The sequence below is a fragment of the Spinacia oleracea genome, chromosome 6, assembly GCF_020520425.1.
Source record: "Spinacia oleracea cultivar Varoflay chromosome 6, BTI_SOV_V1, whole genome shotgun sequence".
NCBI lineage: Eukaryota > Viridiplantae > Streptophyta > Magnoliopsida > Caryophyllales > Amaranthaceae > Spinacia > Spinacia oleracea.
In genome coordinates this window covers 147,922,657-147,950,262 of record NC_079492.1, presented here as the reverse complement: position 1 = coordinate 147,950,262, position 27,606 = coordinate 147,922,657, and the positions used below count along the sequence as shown (strand labels likewise).

At 35.0% G+C, this 27,606-nt stretch overlaps 2 long non-coding RNA genes across 3 annotated transcripts; both read right to left on the bottom strand.

Moving 5' to 3' along the window:
- Positions 1-6,793: 6,793 nt before the first annotated feature.
- LOC130463764 (uncharacterized) lies at positions 6,794-8,170 on the bottom strand. 2 transcript variants are annotated; one of them, XR_008923904.1, is made up of 3 exons: positions 8,129-8,170; positions 6,978-7,031; positions 6,794-6,889 (listed from the first exon to the last, which is right to left on the bottom strand). It is a non-coding gene; the product is annotated as an uncharacterized lncRNA (long non-coding RNA). The 2 variants fall into 2 exon arrangements; XR_008923903.1 differs by lacking the exon at positions 8,129-8,170 and adding an exon at positions 7,447-7,623.
- A 402-nt stretch (positions 8,171-8,572) lies between these two features.
- On the bottom strand, positions 8,573-21,407 carry LOC130463763 (uncharacterized). Its single transcript, XR_008923902.1, has 5 exons — positions 21,137-21,407; positions 20,916-21,048; positions 20,658-20,686; positions 9,521-9,642; positions 8,573-8,973 (listed from the first exon to the last, which is right to left on the bottom strand). It is a non-coding gene; the product is annotated as an uncharacterized lncRNA (long non-coding RNA).
- Positions 21,408-27,606: the final 6,199 nt, after the last annotated feature.

The following is a 27,606-nucleotide window of genomic DNA, read 5'->3' as shown; positions in this document are numbered from 1 at the left end:
TTCATTTATTCCAATGGATACCAATAACATAAATACTATTACGTTTTTTTTGATAGTTTGTGGACACCAATAACATAAATACAATTATGTTAACACAAAAGATAATAAACTTAGGTTACTCATTGATTTGAGTCAAATTAACGGAAAAACAAAAGTGAACAATGCCTTTATGTCATAACATGAGAATTAATTGTTGGAATTTCCTTATTGGAATAATCTAATCTAATCTAATATATAGAGAATCTCAGATTAGGGTTTTAGCTCTTGTGTGAGAGAGAGACTAAGAGAGGAGAGAGATCGAGAGAAATTAGAGACTGAGGATGAATAATGAATTATAAGGTTTTCATTTATAAATGATTAACGAAAAAGGACCTTAAGCCCAAACAAATAAAGTCCAAAATTGATTTCAAATTTTCATTAATTTGCTTTTTTAACTTTTAAACGGGTTTGTGGGATAGGCAGGTTATATTCGGGTTGCAATTTTCAACCTGACCCAACTCATTTAATAACGGGTTGGTTTGGATCAATCTATTTAACTAAACGGTTTGAAAAATCTTGACCCAACCCTTTAATAACGGGTTGGGTTCGGGTTGGGTTGGTGGGTTTGGTCATTTTTTGCGAGCTATAATAATATTCGTCATATTTTTAGGATTTCTATGAGTGTCATGATGTTTATTTTGTTGTCATTGTTGTTGCTACTACTACTACAACCAAATATTAGTCTATTTATAATGTTATAAATTTATAATGATTGAAAGTTCAACTTTGTGTTAAGGATAATTTTACAATGGCTACAATAATTCTGTAGCCATTGTAATTTTTTGATCAAAACCGTTAAATTTCTATATTAAATCAGGACCATCCATACATTGGGTTGACTTGGTAATTAATATATCTTAAAATTAAAACAGGTTATAAAAATAAGATTAATATTAATAAATGAAAATTCAGTTTCTTCTACGAAAATTCACTTGTACGAGTTGTAACCTGTCCATTTTATCTGATTCCATTGGTTTGTTCATATGATTTAAAATCCAGATTTGAAAATAATACGGAGTAGAATTAAAACATGCATTAACTATTTTGAAATTTACGGAAGAAGCTAAAAACCAATTTCATAAATAAAAAGCAGTATAGAATCGATCTTGCCGGAAGAGAAAGGAGAGGTAGTTGTTCGTATATAGATGGTGATATACATCGGCTTCCGATCTATCAAATTTATGTTGTTCAATTTGGATGGACAAATGGAGATAATTAAATGTTGATAATGTCTCACTGCAGCATAAAATAAATATTGAACTTATAGATACTGATTTCAAATGACAATATCACGACTTTCATTTTGGAGGCACATCAATGGAGATTGCAAAGTTGCATGAGGTATAGCAGTGGTTCCTCAGCGATTTATTTTCTCTATTTAAAAAAAATGAAAAACAGTTTCCTCAAAATATAAAATACTAAAATGGATTTAGTTTAATTTGATTCTGATTTTAAAAAATCTTATAGTCAAACAATCGAATGGATAAGATTAGTCTCAAAAATTAAAGGGTTGAGATTGAAAGCAATTACAATGGCTACAGGTTAATGGTAGCCATTGAAAAGTCTTCCTTGTGTTAAACTCTAGTTTATCGTAATAAATATTAAAAAGTAAATAAAAACTCTTAGTAAAATATTGGGTTAAATCCTACATAAATAAGATTTCTAAGTTATTTTTAAATTAAAAGAGTTGAGTGCCAGAGGCGGAGATAGGGGGGCGGGTAGGGGCGGCTCCCCCCCCAAGATAAAAACAGTAAGCTATATGTATTAATAACTGTAAGAATAAATCATCAATTTCCCTTTGTCTAGTGGTCAAAAGTTCATATTTGAACCCCTTGATACAAGGTTCGAGCCCCATCTCCGACATAACTACCTTTTTTTTTTCCCTCAAACTTATAAAATGTTCACATTTCTGATGTAAAATTCTCGCCCCCCAACCTACAAATCCTGGCTCCGCCACCGACCACATAGGTATTCTAATAAAAAAAGGACGCAAGAGATTTATTGAAACTTCCCCCCCTAAATGGCCCAACGTACCACAAAAGAAAAGAATTGAATTTGGTGAAGAATCCTGTTAAATTAATCTCAACTCATAATCTTATTGATATTAGTTGTTGGATCGTCGTGCGCTAGCGCGCACGATCCCCCAAGGTATACAAATTTGTTTCGTAAAAATGTTATGTAAAAGACGACATCGACAAATTTGTGATAATGTTAGAAAAGGTAATACTAAATTTCGATTTGCATATAATTGATAATACAATGTCACAAGTACGCTTATAATATAGATGTATTGAAGACATTAAACTCTCAAACACTTGTTGTAGCATTCCACATGCAACATTAGAACGTATTTGTGAGTTAAATTTTGCACGCCCTACCCCATGATATAAAAACTAATTACATAAATTGAAAGGGTAATTACTTACGAATTAAGTTTAGCAAGACACATTAGTGGGATGACTGTTATCATCCTTGTCAATTTGTAAAAAATACTCGAACATTATGTTCTTATCCAAATCAATGGAAAAGACATCAAAAATTAATGTGGGTGCTTAAGAGGAATCTGGACAGTCATTGATAAATAAATTCCTCAAGCAAAGCCCTCGCATGCTTGCAACAATGTTAACTCAAAACTCCAGTTACACTTGGTGAAGAATTCCACGCTACTTAGGCGATGTCACGCTACGAGGATAACATTATAACAAAAAAAACTATCTCAAATCTCTCCCGTAACGACATAGTTAGCTAATCAACAAAATATCCAAACTTAATTAATTCATTAACAAAACGGTCAAAAAATATCGCGAATAATTATAATTACAATGCATATTAGTATATTACTTAAGGAAAATATTAGTGTTGTCTTCACAAAGATGTAAGAGGCATTTTCTGCAAAAAGCCTTTGGTTAGTAAGCCTCTTATCCTAGCTTCTATACTGCAATAGAATTCTAAGGGTTATCCACATAGGTGCAAAGATAAGATAGTTTACAAGTAAATCAGCTAGCTTAGTTACTACTCTGGCAGTAGCTACCTTAGCAAATGCTTCTCCTTGTCGATTTCATGAATACACTACATCGGAGGTGTTTGCTCGTGGCTGAAACACGTGATCCCGATATTGAGCAGACGATCCTCCCCAAAACACCAAAGCTTCTCCAAACTTGTTGTGTTCCCATCCTAAGCCAGAAGGTAGGCCTAGCATGAGACAGGTGGTTCAATTTCTTCACGGAGATGTCAGTGTGCTTGCTTGATATTCCTTCTGATTATGACCATCAAAGCAACAGTTACTATGGTGGGAGTTAGATAATATCTATTTCAGTTCCATCATTATCTTCGGTTGGTATATATCATGCCACCATATCTCGCAATAATTCTGTCATACATAATGGCCTGTAAGTATCTGTATTTTACAATATCAAGGAAAATATGTTTTGCATTTTGTGTCTTGTATGTAGTAAACCACGTACAAATGCATAAATACGTAATTGTTCCTTGATAAGTCAACTTTTCAATAAAATGTAGACATTGAAATCTGAAGTGAAGAGTTTCCTCTTTATTTGCTTCTACTACGTATTTGCTGTGACATTATACTAAAACTGAACGAGATGGTTACAGTTATTTGTATACACTTGTGTGCTAGATGCCGTTGAGGTTTTTGGATTATATGATAAAATAAATGAAAAAAAGCCATCCACCTTTGCACACTTCGGGATTGTTCGGTACCAATGTTACTCATAACCGATTTCAGTTTTTAATATCCAGTTTTTTAAAACTACAGCTTTTATTCTGTTCCAGTTTAATCATGTGCGGAGTAATTTTTTTATAACTAATTATATAAAATATTTATTGTACAAGGAATAAATCATAGGAAGATAAATTATGATTTTATTCTTTCACTACGGAAGTTCTAACCCACACTACAAAGATCCCTCCCCCCCTAAAAAATAAATACACACATGACCAACTATTTGCAATCTCAATCGGATCTCCATTGTTGGGTGCAAAAAATTACCACTGGAACTTTTTTCATCTTTTGGATCAGAACTTCATTGTTGGAGTATCTTCAAGCTTCTCATATTTTTGTATGAGATAATATAATAAAAAAATTATGATAGTGGGAAAAAATCAGAGAAGTAACCAGGATATGACTGGAATTGGAAGGAAGATCTAAAAATGAAGAAAAGATAAACAATTTTTCTTATTATATTAATTTTAGTACTCTTCTCCTTCATCTTCTTGTCTTTCCATACCACAACAATTGAGGGTGGCTGAAGAAGGCAGCGATGGTGGTTACGCGGAAGGAAGGAGATGTACAATCTGTATAAGAAGGCAAAAAACGAGGCAAGAATGAGAGCAAGAAGCCTATTATTATCAAGAAAATTGGAGGAGCCTAATATTTTTTTGGAGAAGGGTATCCAATTAATCCTTAAAATTTTGATAATCTCAAAATCAAAGAAAATAATTCTGAAGAACAAAAGATGAGATTGAGAGATGATAGATTATTATTTGTATGTGAAAACGAAAACAGGAAAACCAAAACCACAAATAGTATTTTGCCTTTTTCCGCTTTTGTTTTAGGGAAATGGGATTGAATTTTCTCCAGTCACTACATATATGCTAAGTCTGGTTGCTCGGGCCGTTGTACCTTTTGATTATGGTATGTTTTTCAAAACAGTTTAACCGAACATGTTTCGTTTTTATTTTGTGAAAAAACGGAAAACGAGCAAACGGTAGTAGTACCGAACACCCCCTTAGTTATCCAAATCTAGCTAACTGGTCCTGTTACTAATATATGCTTGGACAAAAAGTGAGGGTTTTTTATCTGTGTGATCAGTTTTGGAGTTTTGTCAACGGTAGTAGTACCGAACACCCCCTTAGTTATCCAAATCTAGCTAACTGGTCCTGTTACTAATATATGCTTGGACAAAAAGTGAGAGGGTTTTTGATCTGTGTGATCAGTTTTGGAGTTTTGTCAATTTCATGTATTGTATGAATAATTTCATCTTCTGGCTGTCTGAGAAGCAAATTCTAGTTCTAGTAAAATATGATATTGGACAATGGAGAAAAAAATGAGTTGGAAAATCCATATCTCTGTATTCAGAACTCCCAGATATACATTTGCAACTCCATTAACTTCTCAGAAAGCTACATAAAAAAAAGCTCTAATTCTTCAAGCAAAACCAAAAATGGAATAACATAAAAGTACATGTCATTTAACTTCAAGAAACTTGGGTCATTGGAAGTTAAGAAACATGAGATACATCAAGTACATAAAATGGAGAATGCTTCCTTTAAGTAAGAAGGCAAATTTTTAGTTGAACTTTGAGTATCATGTATGATTAAAGTTTAACGGTTATAATCTAGCATTTCTAGCCTGTATTATTGCTGACATTTCCTTGTATAGTTGGCTTACTGTCCTCTTAACAAGGAAATATTGACTGTATTCTTTAAGTTTTCTTCTTTTGTTTTGGCTGTATTTTGCTTGGTTTTCGTGATTCCCTGGGCTGACAGGTGTTATGAGTTAAGTGGAGCTTTGTTCTTTAAATTCAGTAAGTTTTCGTCTGTTGTTTAGATTGGGTCATTACATTTGAATGATTAAAATTGGATGATATGAAAAAATGAAAATATTTAGTAACTGAAGGACCAACCCAATGCAAAGACCCAAAGAAAATTTTGGAAGAACAATTATCAAGGATTCTGACAGTTTGGTAACATGTCTGAATAGTGAAAACTCTAACATGGTTCTTCGATAGCCATGTACAAATCTCAAATAGCTTTCAGTAAGTTCAAGTGATACTCCTGTTTAATGTGGAGTTATTCTTCCCAAGACTAATCTACACAGCTAAATTCACACGATGACAAGCGAGTAGTGTGTAAAGTAGTAGTAGTGGTGACATGGTTAACTAAAGGTGTTCATATAATATACCTTCCAACAATCTAATCAATTATTAAGAATAAATTTGTGAGATACGCCGTCATTTTACAATCTATGACTCTAACAAAGCTACATTTATAGATAAATCCCTTCTTAACAATATAAACTTGCTTTACTCAATCGAATTAAGAGTTAGCAAAGAACAAACAATTTTACCTTGTGAATCTTCTCAATCTCAGGACATCATTCTTTAAACTTCTTCCCAACTGAAGCTTCAGTTCATTTCTCGCTTGTCAGAAGCTTTTCCTGCAGACAAACACATGGACATTATTTTTCTCATAAAGTTGATGGCAAATCCCAGCCAAAATTCAGTGACACTATACATTCCTATCAATATCAAAGCATATTTTTCTTCATTTATTACACAAAAATATTCGTTCTCCATGCTAAGCTGATTTCTACCTTCCAAAGTAGCTTATGCGATTAATTTGTCGAGATAAATGAGGGATTTTAAATAATTTTCCCAAATCATAATGCCAATTAATAAAAATATTCAAAATAAAGTGTAAAATTCAGCTACAAAGAAAAAATTGAGATGATCACTTAAACACAGATGTTTCAAAATTTTCGATATCTGTTCATTAATTTTGACTATGCAAATTATATTCAGTTAATATAAATGGCTGAACTCTACAAGAATGGACAAGTTAATATAATTGACCAAGCTTAATAGTATGTACTTGAAGACCAAGATTAACAATAGTTTATAAAAGATATCAGTGACATTGTGCACAACAACACAAGTCAAACAAGTCACAGGGAGTCAGGGTCACTCAAGTTATTAAAGATACAAGATTAAGTCTCGCTTTATAGGGGAACATTCGGCTAAAAACTCACTGTATAGTTGGATAATTGCTTGTTCATGCCTGCCTTCCATACAACTTTTGGATTTCCATTTACCAAACCAACTATTGAGTCCTGAAATAAGAATTTGGAGGTAGAAATATGATCAATAAAGAGATCGCTTGTTAGTTATATACACCGCTAAAGGTAGCAAGAACTCTACCTAGAGAAGTTTGGAGTTCAACCTTAGCTTAGATGCTGAATCTGCCACTAAAAGCTACAATGAAATATGAAAAAGTTACATTTTTTTTAAATATCTAATATGAAAAAGTTACAAATTGATAATCATTTGCTTTCCATGGATATTGCACGAGTGGATAAAAAAGTAGCACATGTAACGTTAAAGTTAACACTGAAATATGTAATTTGATCATCATTAATACATTTTTCTGGAAACTAAACCTTGATATAGTGGCCAACCAGTAACATATGTAGAAGCTGGGTCTGAGCTGTATACTTTGGACGCTCAAGCTTGGGGGCTGAATAAATGGTAATTTTGAAAACTCGTAGACTCAATTTTACGGAGAGGTTTCCTTCCATATAAGGAAAACTTGCAAGTGACTAGCCTTGAAAATTGGATTAGAATAAGAAGCATAAGAAAGGGTCATATATGTGAATCCAGTTGAACTTACCCTCCCAACCCCTCCACAAGTTGGACAAATTCTAGCCTTTGCATAAATAGGATGGCCACGCCCATCTAAATCACAAGCCAAAAATGAAAATATATCAACTTTAGTAAGATGGGAAAAGAAGATTCTCAAATATTAGTGCACAGAATAGTTAAATTGATAAAACAATTCTAGTATGTAGCAGTGACAATGGAAGTATTATCAGTCAAATTGGGTTATAGGAAGTTCCAAACTCTTCATTGAGAAAAAGGCACAAGCTCTAACACAACTCTCAAATTCCATTCGAATTCCTATGAAAATCTTGACTCAGCTTTCCTCATAACAGATACTCTGTAATAAGTAAAAGAAGATAAAACCCAAAAGATATAACATCAACAACTTCTTCCAGGCTTCCACTCAAGTAAACAGAATCGATGCTAAATGTTCAGTAAACAGAATCCCCCTACTAAAACTTCCTTTCTCCGAATGTTCTGGCATATCATATAAATAGCTAAGAAAAAATGTGAATAACTAAAACTGAGTGCCAAAATAAAGCCAACAACAAAATATGCATTCAAAAGAGTGACAGCCATCTTAAATTAATTTGAAGCTACTATAAGGTCTATAACCAGAGAATTCTGTACAAGGAACAATGAAGTTACAAACAAAATTTCATTTCTACAAATAAAATTGAGAAATTGTTCACCTTTTCACACACAATCAACTACTCACTCTGAATTCAGTCCGTTTGAATTGCTTCCCGCAACTCCAAAACCCTACAGATCATGAAATGATGATGAAAATTAATCAACAAATGATCACACCTAGAATAGTGACAAATGACATTATTCTTAAGGAAAATGACAAAAAAAATTGGGGGCATATTTACCAATACAAAACACAACCCACCAAATTGTGATTTTGTTTGTCTGTTAGTCTCTTATATCTATTTATTAAAAGGCGATGATCAAAAAGTAATTGTAATAATCTATACTCATTCACTAAGTTGATGACCTCAATAGTTTTTTTAGGGTGGTCGATCCAGACCGTAGAGACAAAAGGCAAGAAGCAGTAAGCCAGTAACAAAAAAACGATATCCGGCAAAGGAACAAGGAGTTACAACTTCAAGGAGTACAAGTCAGGGGAGAATAACAAGTAACCTCACTGTTTTACTTTTGGGGTACATTTGGTTGAAATGTATCTTTGCAAATATGTTTTCTGAAGTACAATTCCCATTAGATACAATTAGAGATAAAGGATGTAACATCTATAAGAAAAGTTTTAATTCTGTTTACACTAATAGGAAAAAGCTAGTAAAGAACTGAAAACTTGCAAGTTGCAACAGGTAGTAGTTTATTTAGCATTAATAACATGATATTTAAGCAATAAGTCGGGCGACATACGATAGTGCTATTATCATTTTCAGATCTTGGGGGAGTTAGAAGAGGAAAGGAGTTACGGCTAAGCCTCGGGACATTGTACAATTCCATAACCTTCTCATAGTTACCCGTCCATCATTATTGGGCATGCCATTTGTTGAACATATATCTGCTAATAAAAGCATACAAACCATCAGAACCCAGATTTCATACTCCGTACTATATAGTCTTAAAAAACGTATACATAAACAAAGACATTGTAAGAATATTCACATATAACTTAGTATGACTTTCTGAAACTGCATCAATATATACCATAGATCTACACCATAAATTTCATGGTACATGTGTAATAGCTTCCAAAAGTAGGACTTAAATTCATACTGCAATACTATTTTTTTGGGAACAGTAATAACACGAGCTTGACACAAAGTTACAAAGCCTATCAATATCTATGATACCCAGACTCTTTATTTCACATTAAGAAAACGTGTCTGGTCCACTACAGTCTACAGTCTTACATGTATCCACACTTGAACACAAGGAAAAGGATTTTGCAGTGAACAGTCATATATATGGGTTTTTCCCATCCCCTGTATAAACTTTATGTGCTTTCTCGGAGGAACTTATGAAATTGATGAGGCGAAGCAAGATAAAAGAAACGGAATATTGATTGATAATTCCACACTTACAATAGTTACAAACTATATACAACTTACCATAGCCTTCTATCCACTATATATGATGCTTCTCGATGTCATATGCTTCCTTTACCATCCTTGTTTTCATACTTGCATCTCGCAAAGTTTTAAGAGAAGCATTATCCTCGTCGCTTTTCTCACTGCAAAGAATAAGAGATAGGATATATGTGAGAGCCTCTACCTCATAATCTACTTTAAAAAAAAATAAAGCTTGGTCTACACGAAGAAAGTCACATTCTCATCATTATTAATAGAATAAATTCTAGATTATATAAGCGTTCTAATGAGCTTATAATCTTGTACTGGACAAAACTGAAGGAAATAATGCCCTTGGTCCAAGTATGCATTCTATGTTAAGTCTAATAAATGCGGTTCAGTATTAATTAAACAAGTTAATAATTCAGTGAGATCAAGTGAGCTGAATGCCTAGCTAGAGGCCGCTTCAGTTCAAGTGGAATTAATGATATTAATCCACAGCTTACTCTTGACTGAACCCGTAGGGTCACACAAATAGTACGTAAACGGATCAGGTATTTAATGGCATTAAATACTCCATCTATGAATATTCGGAACCGACGGATCTTGGTTTCAGTGGGAGCTAAGATCGTCACAGGCAAGAAATGAATACTCCGGAAACGATGATATTGCCGGAAACGGAAATATGGATCGTATCGGAAATATGAATATTATCCAAGTCGTAGATGTTGCCGGAAACGGAAACATGGTACGTATCGGAAAATATTATTGGAAATGGAAATATTACCAGAATCGGAAATATTGCCGGAAACGGAAATATTGTCAGAATCGGAAATATTACCGGAATCGGAAAATAATTCCGGAAACGGAAATATTAAATATTTGTTCGAAACGGAAATTAATTCCGGAATCGGAAATATTAAATATTGTTCGTATCGGAAATAGATTCCGGAAATGGAAATTTAATCGGAAGCGTATCGTACGAATTAGCATCGGACGAGGCTTGCCGGACGAAGGCCCAGCACGAAGCCGGGGCCATCGCCCAGCAAGCATGCGCGCCACAAGCCCAGCCAAGGCAGCGCCCAGGCCTACCGCAAGGCAGGCCCAGCGCGCGCCAAGGGCCACGGATGCGTGGGCCTTGCTGCGTGGGCTGCTGCTCGCACACGCATGGGCAGCCCTTGTGGCTGCCGTGTGTGTGTGAGTTTGTGCTCATGCATGATTCCTGAATCTGCAAGAGTCAGTGTATGATTAAATGTCTATTCCTAATTGGATAAATTAATTAAATAGAATTCATGTAGGATTCTAATTCTAATTAATTCGCATCCTACTAGGATTACGATTCCTTTTCCATAACTCTATAAATAAAGGCCTAGGGGTCATAATTTATACACAAGTTTCAAAGTATTCAAAAGTGAGTTTTTTGAGAGAAAATTAAAACACATCTTGCTCATAAAAGTGCCGAATTTTCTAGTACCTTAAGGGCGGTTCTAGTTGGTCAATCTTAAGGCGGATCCGGACGTGCTGTGGACTATCTACGGAGGGACGACACTTGGAGTCCTAAAAGACTTGTTCTTGTTCGGTTCGGGCGCAGCTAGGGAAGGCACGCAACAAAGAGTATGCATCTAATTATGCTATATGATTATGTGTAAATAATATGTTTCCTGGGTTAATGGTTGTTTCCGTATGATCTATGTAAATGTCATATGTATCATAACCTAACAGTGGTATCACGAGCCCCTTATTATTTTCATAATCTAAATTGCATGAACATGGTTAAATATTACAAATTTGCAAGAATTAAAAGGGGTGATTAATTTTCGTAATTGTTAATTAATTGCAAATTGCGTTTATTTAATTATACGTACGCAGTTTTTCGGCAGTTTCTTCATTACTCATCCGAATTGAGTGATTTTTGTGTCAATTCCGCATGTAAAAGGCATTCTAAAATTTTGACAAAAATAGTTTTTTCTGCCGAACCCAGAATTCTCAAATTCGAAGCCTAACTATGACTTTTCGAAGGTTTTAGTTTTTCGAATGCAAAATTTCGTAAATTTAAGATGTTAAATTAAATATTTGCGATTCCTGTTGATAAATCTTGAATTTTTGATTGACCTACTGCATATGTTTAACAAGTTTGAATGCCTAGTCTTGTTAATTATGCAATCTAATTTGTAATTATGATTAATTTGTTGAAAACTAGAATAATTTAGAATTAATTTGATTTTCATAATTAATTGTAATTTAATTAGAAACCTATGATTAAAAACCACCATAAAAATTGTAAATTTACGATAAATTTTAAATTTTTATGACCTAGACTTGAATCCATATCAATCGGAAATCAATTGGATAATAAATTTTCGATTTTTTCGCCCTAAAATTATGAAATTAATAATATTTATTAATTTGTCATTAATTTTAAATATAAATTTTAAATTTTATGCGATTCGTTCAAATAACTTGCACGCACGAAGCAATGGACGCTTCGTGTTACCCTTAAGGGTATTGTATAATGCGGGCATGCGACGACGAGCAAGGGAGCTCGTCGCCCGTGCGGCACGAATGCAATGAGCAAGGGCGTAGTGCACGAGCGCAAGGCAGCAGCCCTGCCTTGTGTCGTGTGCCACGAGCAATGAACGAATGGGCATGGGCGAGGGGCGAGCCAAGGCAGTCGCGTGTGGGCAGCAAGCGAGCTGCGCCACAACGCGCGCTGCCTCGCACAAGTGCGCGCAGCCTCGCGCGCAGCGAGCGCAAGCTCGCGTGCCACGAGCGCTGCGCCCAGCACTACTCGCGCGCACAGCGCGCGATGTCGCTCGCCCAGCGAGCGATGTCGCGCCCCAGCGAGCGATGGCTCGCGCGCACAGCGCGCGATGTCGCGCCCCAGCGAGCGATGGCTCGCGCGCACAGCGAGCGAGCCAGCGCGCCCAGCGAGCGATGTCGCGCGCCCAGCGAGCGATGTCGCGCGCCCAGCGAGCGATCTCGCGCGCGCGCGCTGCGAGCGATAGCTCGCGTGCGATGGGCGCTATGCGGAGGCTTGCGTTGGGACAGCAGCAGCTATGCTACGAGCGCATGGGCTGCGCGCACATGGCCAGCAATGGCTGTGTGCGTACGGCCCATGGGCGTGCAACGCGTAGGGTGTTTGCGTTACGATTAGATCGTTTTGAATGTTTAATTTGAAAATTTCAGTTCACGTAATTTTAATTAATTTTAAAATTAATAATTTGAATTAATTTCTTGGGTTTTAATTTTGAATATTATAATTATAATAAATGGAATTTATTCTAATTATTTTACTAAAATTAAAATCATGAATTAATTTAAATGCGACTGAAATTAAATTAAATTTTTGGATTCAATTATAAATTTATATGAGCTTTAAATTTTAATTAAATTTGTATGTTTCCGGTTAGACTAGAAATACAATTTTATGTTTAAAATTAGTAAAGCATATGAATTTATTGGTTTGAGTGGGAGCGCTTTTTAGTCATAAACTCTTGATTAGGTCTACAAATCCTTAAGGTTAAAACAACTTGATTAGAATTAATAAGGACTGAATAATTGGTAGATTATTGGTGCCCTTGATTAATTGCTGCAAATGTTTACGTGATGCATAATGTGTTTTACTAACCAGCTATGTGGGCCATTCATGATAATGAATGGGTGAATGGTATATATTGTATATGTACTGTTTTGCAGGTTATGAAGTGACTAGTATGGCCCTAAATAGGATAGAAAATATGGTCTGCGTACCATTAATTTGAATGTAATTGGTCTAAAGTACCAAAGTTGTTTTTTAATTCAAATATGGTCTGCGTACCATCAAATAGTTGTAATTAATTATAACTTATCCTATTTGAAGAAAATGGTGCCTCCCACGGAGATTTTCAAGACGGACTTTGAAGTCAAAGCTTCAAGATGAAGTCGGGCCATACTAGATCACAAATATCTTATGCATGTTTTAAGTTATTTATTGCTTTAAATATGTCTTAAAATGCATGAGATCAAAAGCTTGATTATGTTGCATGATTAAGGATTTTAGTTCACTTAAAATCTAACCAACATAGTAAGAGCCTTAAGTTCCAAACTTAAAAATTGAGTTAAAAGGTGCCATGCCAAAATATACACTTGCTTGGATATCCTTTACATCAATCTAGTAATAGTTTTCGCTCAGCGAGGTGTTACTTATTGGTCCTAAAGGGGCAAGGTACACAAATAATTGTGAGTACATGTTAGTTTTGGTGAAACTCAACGATATAAGTAAGGAGTCCTTTTATGTCGTGGCAAATTCGATAGGTTTACCTAATAAGTTCTTAGACGTACCTATCAACCAAGAATAGTTTCTAGACTATTAGCAAAAGGCTTTTGCTTACCTAAGATGTTCTAGGATTAAGTCGACAAACTGTGCTTAGTTCTTCAATGATTTTAGGGTCTTGGAATCATTTTATTCACACCTGCCGGAACACATAATTCGAATAAAATGCTAATAACTTGTTTGAATTGCATGGTTGCTTTAATTTCAAGTTATTATTCATGATAAATGTTTAGACTTTGCATGCTTCAATGTATGTTTTAATTATTGTTTATAATTAAATATCTTGCACTGCAATAAATCCTTTTAGAAAGGTAACAGTAAATTTCCTCGATTGGTAGTGAATCCAAGAACGATTCACGGAAATGAGAAAAAGTGAGCAATTTAAAATGTACGTTTCTTATATCGACTTTTATGGTTGTTTTCGAGTATCAAAGTCGAATGGAAAACCGATTGGTGCTTGTGAATTCAAAATACAACGTAGTTTTGAGATCATAAAGCATTGAGCTTAAACGCTCAGCTTTACCAATGGTTAACAACCTAATATCTTTGTCCATTTAATTCTCGAATGAGTCTAGTCCCTAGACATTCGAATAGATCGATGCTTAGAGAACTTTAGAAGCTTCTTGTAAGATCATCTAGTTGAAACAGAATATTCAACATAAATTAAAATGGAAAAGAACCTTGTTGGTGACATTGGACATATCTAACAAAGTATAAAAGTCAACACTAAAGAATTCAATTCTTAAGACTATAAGAAAGGGTACAAGAAATAGGAAAACAAAGGAACATATGAAAGGAATTTACGATTCCGTTTCTACCTATAAGTTTATGTTTAAAGAGGAGTGACCTAGCAATCAAACTTCCTTGGTATCATATACCGCTTGAGGTTCTTACTTCGGTAATAACTCAAACAATGGAAGCTAGGATACACTAATGACCTACAAGTGGGAAATGAAGCATGGCAATGCTACATTAGTTGTAGGGTCATCTAGTTTGTTTTAAGTCCTTTCAAAGGCTGGAACTTAATGGCTATTTTGTTCCATAATCAGCATACCTAAATTTCTGCTTCAAACACAGAAAGACTCACATTCAGAAGAACAAAAACAATGCTTGTTTGTTTGTTTATTTGAATGAAATGGTCAATTACTGGTTGAGTCAATATGCTTGATTAAAACAAACAACTCTTTAAAGAACTTTACTAGGTTCAAATCAAACCCTTGATTTGAGTTCCATTAAATCTTTGGCATTGTTGCTTAGACCATATCAACAAGTTAACATTCATAAGCTCTATTTTGATGGACTTTTGAAAGTTGGTTGATTTCTAGATCAACTTAAGACAAGCTAGTCTTACTTGTTGAAAGTAACAAAAGATGTGAACTATTGTTAGAACGCCTAGACAATAGAGTTCAAAGCTAAAGAAATATTTTATGACTTTATTATTTCGCATGGATTTGAGTAAATGTAGGTTTATTTACTCAAATGTGATATAAGTTGAATCTGTTTGGCTAGTTCAAAGATTCAGAAGTATAAAATCCACTTGGCAAGAAATCATAAAGATCTAGGTTAGATCATGTTGATGATTACTTGAGACCAAATATGATCATCAATGATTGTGTGTTGTAATTTCACAATCTAGGTCCATAAGATATGGCATATCGTAGTTGGAATAATCGAAGTCAATTAGTACTTGATTCGATCAATGATGAATCATAAAAACTTTTCCTATAATTTCTAAAACAAAATGCTCAACTACCACCAAACTAAACCAAATTCGTCAAAGCTATTGAAAAGTAATTTCAGGATATCTTTTCAATTATATATATCTAAAGAGTTGCTAAACTCAGTGGGAGCTTAGTGTTTGTTATTCAACAAACTAAGGCCCAAGTCTAGATATATGTTTCATTGTGATTTATTCAAATGAGACACAAGGGTATTGTTTCTACCACGAATTTTTGAGAACATAATGTTTGTTTGCTCGAAATAATGTCCTTTTGGAGATTCGTTTCCAAAATGACAAGTGGGAGAAAATAGACCTCGAAAGTTTTCGAGGCGAACAACAAACATAAACGGACATTCCGGAGGCTTTTCGAAGTGCTTTAGAAAACCCGAACGTATTCTTTAAGGACTTTAGAAGTGGCTTTTAAAGAATAGACATCTCTTAGAAGACTTTACAAGTGCTTCAAGGAGAACAGAATATTCAAAGGACTTTTAAGTGGCTATTGATATTCTATTTGTTTGATGTTCTATACCCAAAGTAGGCATAGAGTTCAGGTCACTGAAACTATGCAATTCTTCTATTAGATAGTGAAGAAACCTACAACTTACAGTCAAACTATTATCATGTAGATTAATGAGTTTGTGACCTGTAAGAAAGCTATGACGAAACCCAGATTCCCTAAAATGGTTAGAGGCCATATATAGACTCAAATGTTTTAAATGGTTAGAGGCCATAAAACATACTCAATGTTTTGATGACAAAATTGAAATTTTATTGATTTGCAAGAATAGTTTCACACCTATTGGTTGCAAGTCTGTTTTAAGGATAAAAACCATCAAACATGAAATTGTGTTCACAACACAAAGCTAGATTAGTTGCTAAAAGGTTACAAGCAAATTCATGGCATGGATTGTGTTGAAACCTCATGCATAATCGTAATGCTCAAGTCTATAAATCAAGCAATGATTGCATATTGGTAAATATGGCAATTGGATGACAAAAGTATTCCTCAATCAAATGTTGGAATAAACTATGTACATGGCATGTCATAGGATTTGTGGATCCAAATAGATGCTTGAAAAGGAAAGCTAGCTTATAAAATCTAAGTACAGATTTAAGCAAGCAATTGGGAATTGGAACTGTATTTTAAGTGAAGCTAATAAGCATTTTAGTTTCATAAAATATACATGATTCTTATAGATGTATAAGAAGTTTAGTGGGAGTACATAAAAACTTATTTGGTCCTATGTGTATCACACACATATCTCTCTATTGTGAAATAACATTCAAATGCTAATGACTTAGATTTGAGATTATTCATCAATAATGGACCATGGCGAAACTTAGTACATACTGGGTATTAAGATCTATTTACAAAGATCTTATGATATTGTTTTGGATTAAGTAATGGCATTTACTAAATCAAACACGAAAGTCTCCATTGGAGATATTCGACCCATGTGAATAAATCTAAGTAAAGGATGTTTGAACTATGTATAAGCATTTACTAAGTTAAACATCAAAGAATCTAAGTAAGATTCTTAAACCTATATTATATGTCAAAGAATTTAGCTGGATTTAGTATCTACTAAAACTAGATGAGCTAAAGTTACAAGAATAGAATTCAATTGGGAATTATTCTGCAAAAGAATTTATCATGTATGATATAATATGAGGATCGCCAAAAACGTATCGTATGACTTTAGCCATGACGAACATATACCAATCTCTATTGATCTAAGTAAAGATCAACTAGATTGAGATCAAGAATACTTATGGTACTTGAAAAGGTACATAGGAATAGTTCTTGATTCAAGGAAATAAAGATATGCTAAATATTGATGCTACACGCATAAACACTGGCAAAGGATCAAGCAAGACCCTTTGGAGTTAACCATTGATAAGGACGAGCTATAGAGCATCGTGTTTTGAAATGGCAACATGGATTGGAGACCATGAGTTGTTGCGTGGGAAATTAAAATAATAATTTCTATGTTCTAAGATATAGTTGGAGAGTCTTCCACATATCTATGAACTACTTGGATAGGTAAATCCAAACAAAGCATCACTAGCAACCTATACAGTTGAAGTAAAAGTGATTATTGCCTAAGAAGCAATAAAACAGGGTTGTTTAAAGTTCTTCACTGAACTTGAGTAGATCACCTATCTGCTGGCTTGATGGTTCTTCATTGAAAAATGCGTAGAACCACTCTTGAAGCAAGAAAAACGTCTGCTAACTTGATGGTTCTTCATTGCAAAATGAGTAAAACCACCATCGAAGTAAGAAAGACTAGATCACATAATAAACAAACTCGAAAAGATCTTATCATCATATCTCGAAGAACATTCGATGAAAAGGATATTAAGATTGGCAAAGCATGATAACTAAACCTATGCAACAAGTGAGAAGCAACACTCACGTTGTAGCACTGGAAATCAAGCATAGCTTTGAATTCCATGAATTGTTTTAGAAGATGGGTTTGAGGCCCATGGTTATAAAACATTTGGGTTGAACATTTATCATATATGAAATGTATTTTCATATTCCATTTAATCTTGGTTTAGTATTAAATGATGAGTCCCTTCAATTTGACGATATATTCAAGATAGACTGTCAGGACCAGTCCTGTGACTAAGAAATGTCTATCAAGTGAACTTGAATGTCAAAGGTTGAAAATGGTCCCTAATCGGAGTTTTCTATAAAATTGGACGCATAGAAAACGTTAGACGATTAGAATGCAAGATGACTAGTAGTTCTGTTTCTTGAACTATGTGGACATGGCAATGTCATAATCATTTGCATAGATACTTACTTTGGGAAGACTAGTATCGGACAAGACCTATGAAACTTTACTGTAAGAGATGAAAGTCTGTCATAAGTAAATTTCATTAAATTATTAGACACTAAATCCTCAATACCTGAGTGATTTGAGATTACTTGTTTGAGAACTGGTTGCTTTGACGTTGACCAACCGTCGCACCGTAAAAGGAGGCTATAAAGGCAACGCTCAGGTAATCACCTATCAAACGAAGTCTAATCTCAAGATCGCAAGATTGGGATTGTCCTCCCATAAATCGGGAAGAGATGCTTAAAAGTTGTACAAGGCCACTCGGAGAGCTAGAAACTGTGAAATGCATGGCCGTGCTCGGATGAATCATAGGCTATGATTATCTGTTTATTTGATCAGTTGAACTCTGAAACCGAGGAACACCTCTGGACATAATAAGGATGACAACTCTTACCTTATGTTCAAGAGCAAGCATCGAGCGACAAAGGAATTAGGAAATGCACACTTGTCCCTAAGGACAAGTGGGAGACTGAAGGAAATAATGCCCTTGGTCCAAGTATGCATTCTATGTTAAGTCTAATAAATGCGGTTCAGTATTAATTAAACAAGTTAATAATTCAGTGAGATCAAGTGAGCTGAATGCCTAGCTAGAGGCCGCTTCAGTTCAAGTGGAATTAATGATATTAATCCACAGCTTACTCTTGACTGAACCCGTAGGGTCACACAAATAGTACGTAAACGGATCAGGTATTTAATGGCATTAAATACTCCATCTATGAATATTCGGAACCGACGGATCTTGGTTTCAGTGGGAGCTAAGATCGTCACAGGCAAGAAATGAATACTCCGGAAACGATGATATTGCCGGAAACGGAAATATGGATCGTATCGGAAATATGAATATTATCCAAGTCGTAGATGTTGCCGGAAACGGAAACATGGTACGTATCGGAAAATATTATTGGAAATGGAAATATTACCAGAATCGGAAATATTGCCGGAAACGGAAATATTGTCAGAATCGGAAATATTACCGGAATCGGAAAATAATTCCGGAAACGGAAATATTAAATATTTGTTCGAAACGGAAATTAATTCCGGAATCGGAAATATTAAATATTGTTCGTATCGGAAATAGATTCCGGAAATGGAAATTTAATCGGAAGCGTATCGTACGAATTAGCATCGGACGAGGCTTGCCGGACGAAGGCCCAGCACGAAGCCGGGGCCATCGCCCAGCAAGCATGCGCGCCACAAGCCCAGCCAAGGCAGCGCCCAGGCCTACCGCAAGGCAGGCCCAGCGCGCGCCAAGGGCCACGGATGCGTGGGCCTTGCTGCGTGGGCTGCTGCTCGCACACGCATGGGCAGCCCTTGTGGCTGCCGTGTGTGTGTGAGTTTGTGCTCATGCATGATTCCTGAATCTGCAAGAGTCAGTGTATGATTAAATGTCTATTCCTAATTGGATAAATTAATTAAATAGAATTCATGTAGGATTCTAATTCTAATTAATTCGCATCCTACTAGGATTACGATTCCTTTTCCATAACTCTATAAATAAAGGCCTAGGGGTCATAATTTATACACAAGTTTCAAAGTATTCAAAAGTGAGTTTTTTGAGAGAAAATTAAAACACATCTTGCTCATAAAAGTGCCGAATTTTCTAGTACCTTAAGGGCGGTTCTAGTTGGTCAATCTTAAGGCGGATCCGGACGTGCTGTGGACTATCTACGGAGGGACGACACTTGGAGTCCTAAAAGACTTGTTCTTGTTCGGTTCGGGCGCAGCTAGGGAAGACACGCAACAAAGAGTATGCATCTAATTATGCTATATGATTATGTGTAAATAATATGTTTCCTGGGTTAATGGTTGTTTCCGCATGATCTATGTAAATGTCATATGTATCATAACCTAACAAAAACACCTTACATCTATTTGATCAACATGTTCAGCACTATTTTTTGAACTCGCCCGTATATAATATGCAAAGAAAAAGTTCCTCCCAATGATCAAATCTCAGTCTTCCGTCCTTAAAGTCGAATTGACAATCGACATTAACATAATGGATCAAATTATTTAAACACTTGAAAGATATGACAATTCCTACGTGCTACCAGTTCTACTAAACAATTTAACAACTGGATAATCAAATATTACTAACGAAAATCATAAGCTAATCCAAATATCCAAAACTCAAAGATTGAAGAGGAGAAAATATGCGTTCATTGTGTATAATATATATTCATTTACATAATTCAACTACACAAAATCCAGCTACACGTTATCTTATAAACCCCTATAGTTAAGAAAAAATGAGGCAAAAATTCAACCATAAATCCCAAAAGAAAAGTAATAAACTCTAACCTGACATTGCCAATTAGATTCCCCAATACCTGCACCCAAACAAAAATAAATGAAGTAGGAAAATGTTACAAGCTTAAAATCTCAGAAACCTTAAAATCACAACGCTATAAAACAAAACATTAATGAAATTGAATTAGAAAAGAGATAAAAATAAGAACCCTAAATTCAAAATCACTGGAAATAGACCAAATAAATTATCTTAATTGATGAATTAAAATGTCATATACGTATACACTAATTAAAAATAAAAACTCAGACCTGAGATTCGAGGGTTCAAACGGTTTTCGCAGCGGAGAATTTGTTTGAGAGAGTATAATCATGAAGAACCTGGGTGCTGATTGTTGAAGAGGCGAATTAAGAATCAACCGATTCGTCACATGAGAGCGGATAGCTAGGGTTGAAATGAAGGAGGTAGTGAGTTAAACTGACCAAAAATAGCAAAATTAATAACAAAACCATAGAAAACAATCGATTATCACATTCGAATGCATCAATGTCGGACTCCTTCTCAAAATCCTCGAACGTGGCCTTTGATCACCATAAAACAACATCCTCTTGAAGAAAAACGGGGATTGACGATCTGAAAATCCAGGATGATGGAAGGAGATAGGTGAAGGGGGCGATGGAGATTGTGGAGATTGCGGAGATAGAGCTAGGGTTTCTAGAAAATGGAAGGGGAAGAAGATCTCAGTCGAGGAAAGAGAAAGGGAAAACAAAGAGGAGCAAACCAGGCAGATGGCTGATGGAACACGTGGCACCATCCAACGTCATGGAAAAATCCAGTAATTAAGGTTGAAAGGTGGGGGCAAAATCGACAGCACACTATTGCTGCAATAGTAACTTGAAGTTTGTATGTTTTAAAGTGTTAGGATTGCATCCCAAAATATATAGTACTTGTACATATTCCGTAAGTTATAGTTTCCTTGCTCAAACTCTACGTACTACTCCTATACATAATATAATTCTACTCACATTAGGGTACTACTTGTACTCTAACTGTTCTAATTCTATCTTATCTTAACAACTCCTATGACTTGTTTTAGTTTGTGTTAGTAAACCATGGCGGACCTTCAACGGTTTTACGAAGGGGATCGGTAGACAAAAATTAAGCATTATACTATGTAATTATACAATTATACAAAAATTTGAGGGGGGGCCGTAACTAAAAATACACTATAAAATTTTTCGGCCGGGACCAGGCCCCCCAGCCACAACAAAGATCCGCCCCTGTTAGTAAAGACTCAAAAGTAAGAGTCCTATACTGTTCAAGTTGATTATATTGCAGTTTGTTAGAGTTGTGTTAGTTTAGGATTATACTCCCTCTGTATTTATTTAAGGGATACACTTGCCTTTTCCGGACGTATTTATTTAAGAGATACACTTGCCATTTTTAATAACTTATCAACCCCACTATTTAATTAAATAATCTATTTAAATAAATACGGAGGGAGTATTAGATTCCTAAACCAATACAACTCGAGTTTCCTAAACCTACTAGAACCCAATATACTTCATCAGTACATAATACGTTCCCTATAAATATTGATATCAGCATATGAGTTATTATTTACTCAAAAAAGTTTTAATTAGTGATCAATCTCATCTATTTCCTTCACACCAATCACAATGGCACGTGAATGTTTTGTTAGCTAAATAAGTAATTGGAACGACTTAACTGGATGTTGCGTAATACGAACTGAAACGATTGTCGTGCCGTGGCCGGACCACTGCCTCCGATGCAGTAGAACACTTGCGGTTGCCCTCCAGGGTAATGACGTGATTAATGGAGCAGTTTCCAAAGTTAGTGGGTTGATTAAGTCTTCTGACTTAATCAAACCGCCCTTGACCAAAAAGAATACCCCGGCCCACAAAACCCACCCCACGCCCGCGAACCGCATTCGCCAAGGCCCAAGGCCGAGCCCAGCCCGGCGCGCGCGCGCGTGTTGTGACCACCCATGCCACTCACATGCTTTCTTAAACAAATGTTTCCCTCAAACCCCCAAATATAAACATTGAATATGGTTTGTGTTTTTCCTATGTGGGACTTTTCATATTCCCACATTTTCCCACTCATTTTCTTTTGTTTTCTCACTAGGATTTCCAACATGTTTAACACCAACCACGAAACGTGTACTCCAAGTCATGACCGTGATTATTATTATTGGTCTATGTATAACGTTTTTGGCGATAGGCGACATCACCGACATCGACCTCACTCCGTTCAAATTCCAAGTCGATTCTCTAGAGGTGTATCCGAATCCCGTCGTCATAGTGTCGTCATCGAATTACAACGGATCAACCGATGACGTCAATGCTATAAATCTCAACTTAACTCTTTCTGTAAAGAACAGGGTACCCGTACAATTTAGGTCCCTTCGTGTCTTGCTTTCGTACCCTAGCGACTCTATTGTCGTCTCGAAAAAACACAAGTTCATCTATCACCAAGAAAAGGAGGACCAAGTCAAGGAGATTAAACTAAGCATGAGTCTTGCTAATGATTCTACGAAAATGATAAAGGTCGCAACATGCGACCATTATAGCCGTGTCACAATGATGACATAGCATGCTTATGTGTCATGATTTAAATTGGAAATTAAAATATTTAACTTATATTATCTATTATACTTGTTATAAAAAAAAAGTAGGAAAATCTTAATATTCTAATTTGTTTCCTTATTCATATCGACTACCTTATTTACATATTTCATAGTAGAAATATTGCATTGATAGTAAAAATATTATAATGACGTGTATTCTACGTGGCGCCTATATGTACCAATTAAACTGCGACACGTAAGATTGCGACAACTAAATGTTGTCGCAACTTGCGACCTTTATCATCGTCCATGATTCTATTATTTATAAGGATGTTTTAAGCAAAGATGATTTGAAGTTTGCGATTAATATTACCGGTCCATTCTGGACTAACTGGGGAGATAGTAGAACTCCTGTTACTGTTCATGTGTGCACTATGAACATCTTATGCAAGGACATCATGGTTAAACTTACGCATTATTCATATAATCTCACTACCGGCACTATGATTGCCCGCCGTCCGATCCACTGCAAATACAGCTCTCCCGATTGTTGATACTATTTTAATTTAATTTTTTTTCATCCCATGCATTATATAGTATTGTAGTACTCCCTCCATTTCTTTTTGATGTATCCATTTGGAATCTGGTGTGGTTTTTAAGAAAATTGGAATATTGGTTTGTATGGGTATAAGTGTAATGATTGGGTGTAAGAGAAATGATTGGGTGTAAGAGATTATAATAAATAAAGGAGTGAGAAAATAATAAAGAAATAAGGTAAGAGAGAGGAGTGATAATGATGGGTGATAAAGGAGGTGAGCAGTGGCGGTGCCAGGATTCTTTGCTTAAGGGTTCGAAATTACTAGGCACATAATAAAATCAAACATCGTAAAAAAAAATTGTTACAAACGTTTACATGCCACGTGGCGCTCTCTATCCTTCAATCTATGAGATGTGGTTTGCATAAGATTTAAACGTGTGATCTCATATTTCAACAATCAACACTAGACTATTATCCAATTAAACTATGACCTTTTACGTGTTTTCTTTGTAAAATTAATGTTAATATATTACAAAAAAAGTATTTTGTAAATATTTCCAAACATAATTTCGTTAAGAAATATAATTAATTGCTATTCACATTATAATCCGGGGTATCATCTGGGGCCAAATACTAGTTACAACTAATAATTCGGTGGTATGCAATACACAGTTTCTATTATAATAACAACTATAAAAATACAATTGATAATTTTTCATGTTTTGAAAATGTTGTATTACTATTACGTGCATCATTCTCGACTAGAAAAATATATATCTTTGAGAGAAGTACAAAAATTGCCGCCTGGTGGATTGACATCTTTTGTAGTTTTTTTTAATTATAATTGAATGAAATCTATAAAAGAGAGGGGAAAGGGAAAAGAAACTGTTTAAAAGAGGAGGAAAGTGAAAAGAATAAATGAAAGAAAGAAACCATTTAAAAGAGGGAGGAAAGGGAAAATAAATAAATGTGTAATTGATGGGAATCGACCCCAGGACCACTAGGTTAGAGGGATGAAGCACAACCACTGAGGCACTCAGATAATTTTTGGTTTATTGTTGTGTTTATTTTTATTTAACATAAGTTGTCCGGTCCAGTAAGGGTTCAGTTGAACCCATTGAACCCTTACTGGTGCCGCCACTGGAGGTGAGAGAGTGGGTATATGGGGAAGGGAAAAGAATTAAATATTATGGGTGGGGAAAATTAGGTGGGAATATGGGTAGAATCTTTAGGTATTTTGGTAATTAGATAGAAATATAAGGGTATTTTAGGATAAAATGTATGTCCAAAAATAGAATAGATTCTAAATAGATACAACAATATGAAATGCTTAAAATGGAAACGGATACAACAAAAAGAAACGGAGGGAGTACTCCATACATGTTTAGTTTCCCTTGTTCCAATTTAGAATTTTGACACTATTCAGAATTGAAGAGAATCTTATATATTGTTTCCCATATAAGAAAAATCATATTCACTTGAAATATTAAAAGTTAATTTCAATTAAAATTTTAGGGGGGATTATTTAATGTTTTATTAAAATATAAAATAAACATTGAAATTTTAAGTAGCCGACAAAGTAGCATGTAATTTTCGTTGTTCTACTCCTTGTCTTTCTATTACTCATTCAACCTTACATAATCCCATTAGTAAACCCTAGCTTCTATTATACTTTGTAGACTAACTCTTAATTTGCCCCCTCTTAATCTCTCTCCTTATACACCTCATCACCACCTCTTAACAAGAGTTAGCTACCAAAAACATCAAGAAATAGACTACCTCTTAAATACTACCTCTTATATAGTTTTTTAAATTTTAAATTTTAATTTTAATACAAAAAAATACCAAAATACACCACATTCTTCCACATGTGGTCATCCCTACCAAGTTCAGCCTCAATCATCACTGAACCAACCGACAATTGGTAGAAGAATGAGGTATTTTAATCAACCGTTAATCGTTCCAGACGAAAGTCTTGTCATAGAAGTTGACAAGGCATCAGAGGCCTTATTGAGGTTTTTCTGGACGTTAAGTGACGTTACATTAGTATTTACCGTCAAAGCTGCTTGAAGGAGGAGGATGCCGATTGTTAGCAACATTAATATTGTTGCTATATAACCAGTCGTCTTCATCGTCGTCGCCGCCGCCATAGAGGGATATAATATAATGGTGATAATTTAGATCGAGTGGGAACGAAAGTGGGTCGGGTCGGGTCGGGTCGGATCGGGTCAGGCCGAGTTATATGTGGAAATATTAGAATGTGCACGTGTTTATGAATTGGAAGATGAATGAAGGAATGCCTTTGCTTCTTACAATTTGTATCCTTTATATAGAGGGGAAGGGGGGATGATAGTTCATTGCGTGATGCTTTTTTTAAAAAAAAAAAAAAATTGTCAAAAAGAACCTTTTATAACCTAAATTTTGCGAGAAAGAACTTTATATAATTTTTTTTGTAAAATCACATCTTAATGTAATTTTTATTGTGAAAGACCACTAAAGAGAAGTTCCTGGCATCGACTGGGCTTTTTCGGCCGTTGACTTAAACGTAAGCAACACATGTGGCTTAATTTTACATGTTAACTTGTGAAAACGAGCATGTTTAGTGAAAACGAAACAACTTCCCTTAACCACGACACAATATATCAAAATTGAGCATTACCAAAATAACATCACTTTAACAATGCGTTCTGTTGGAAACCTAGCAAAATGAAGCAACATGTGTTGTTCAATTCATGTGCAAGTCAATGGGCGAAAAAAGCCCAGTCAATGTCAGAAACATCCCTTAGGTTGTCTTTCGCAAAAAAGATTTACATTAAGGTGTGATTTCACAAAAGAAATTATACAAGGTCCTTTCTCGCAAAATTTAGGTTATAAATGTACTATTTGACAAATTTGCTTATATTTTATTTTGCTGCCCGGAAGTTTAATAATTATAATTAATTAAATATAGGGAATTGTGTGTTTATCCACCAACAAAAATTCGAAGTTGTATTTTACCATCTAAAAATCTCAAAATTTTATTATACCAACTAGAAAAATAAAATAAAATTCATTTTACCACTTTTTAACAGCAAAGTTAACGGCGTCATTGATTTCCTTTTGTTGTTTACTATGCATCAAATTAAAAATAAAAGGTTTTCTTCCCAATCTATACTTAATGATTATTAAGCATGTTGTACTTCGTATAATATAAGGGAAGTACTTCTCATATATTACAACATTTTACGAGAATTAAATTCTTATGTTAACCAAACAAGGCCTAGCCCGGCTGCTTCTAGGTATATCCTTGTTTGTTTATTTAATACGGATGAGTCGCAAGGGAATTTCAAATTACAAATCTGGGAGTGAGATTTGACCCTAAAACTTATCGTACACAGAAATTCGGTCATAACTACTAAGGAAAGACCTCATTAGTCTAGGTATATATATGTACTCCTATATTCTTTTATGTTCCTCCCATTTGGAATCTTAGTACTATTCACAACGGAAGAGAATCTTTTGAATTATGTTCAATGTATAAGAAAAAACATATTCATGTGAGGTCTTGTTTGCATTGACAAGTGTGCTAAAGAGAAATGAGAATAACATTTAGGAACAGGTAGAGTATTACGTACAGAATAGAGATTATCTTTCGCAAGATAGTTCGCCGGAGTTTTAGTTGGCAATTTGCCGGCATGTTTGTGCATTCATGGACATCACGTTACACCACAGAAAGGGAAAGGTAGTGTAAGATTATTTATATAGAAGTGCTAATCACGATCTAGTTATCTTAATCCCACTTAATTATAGAATTTCGTTGACATTTGACAAGTTCCAATTTTGATATTGTTTTTATTAACAACCAACACCTGAGTTTCAATTCTCTCTCTTCTAT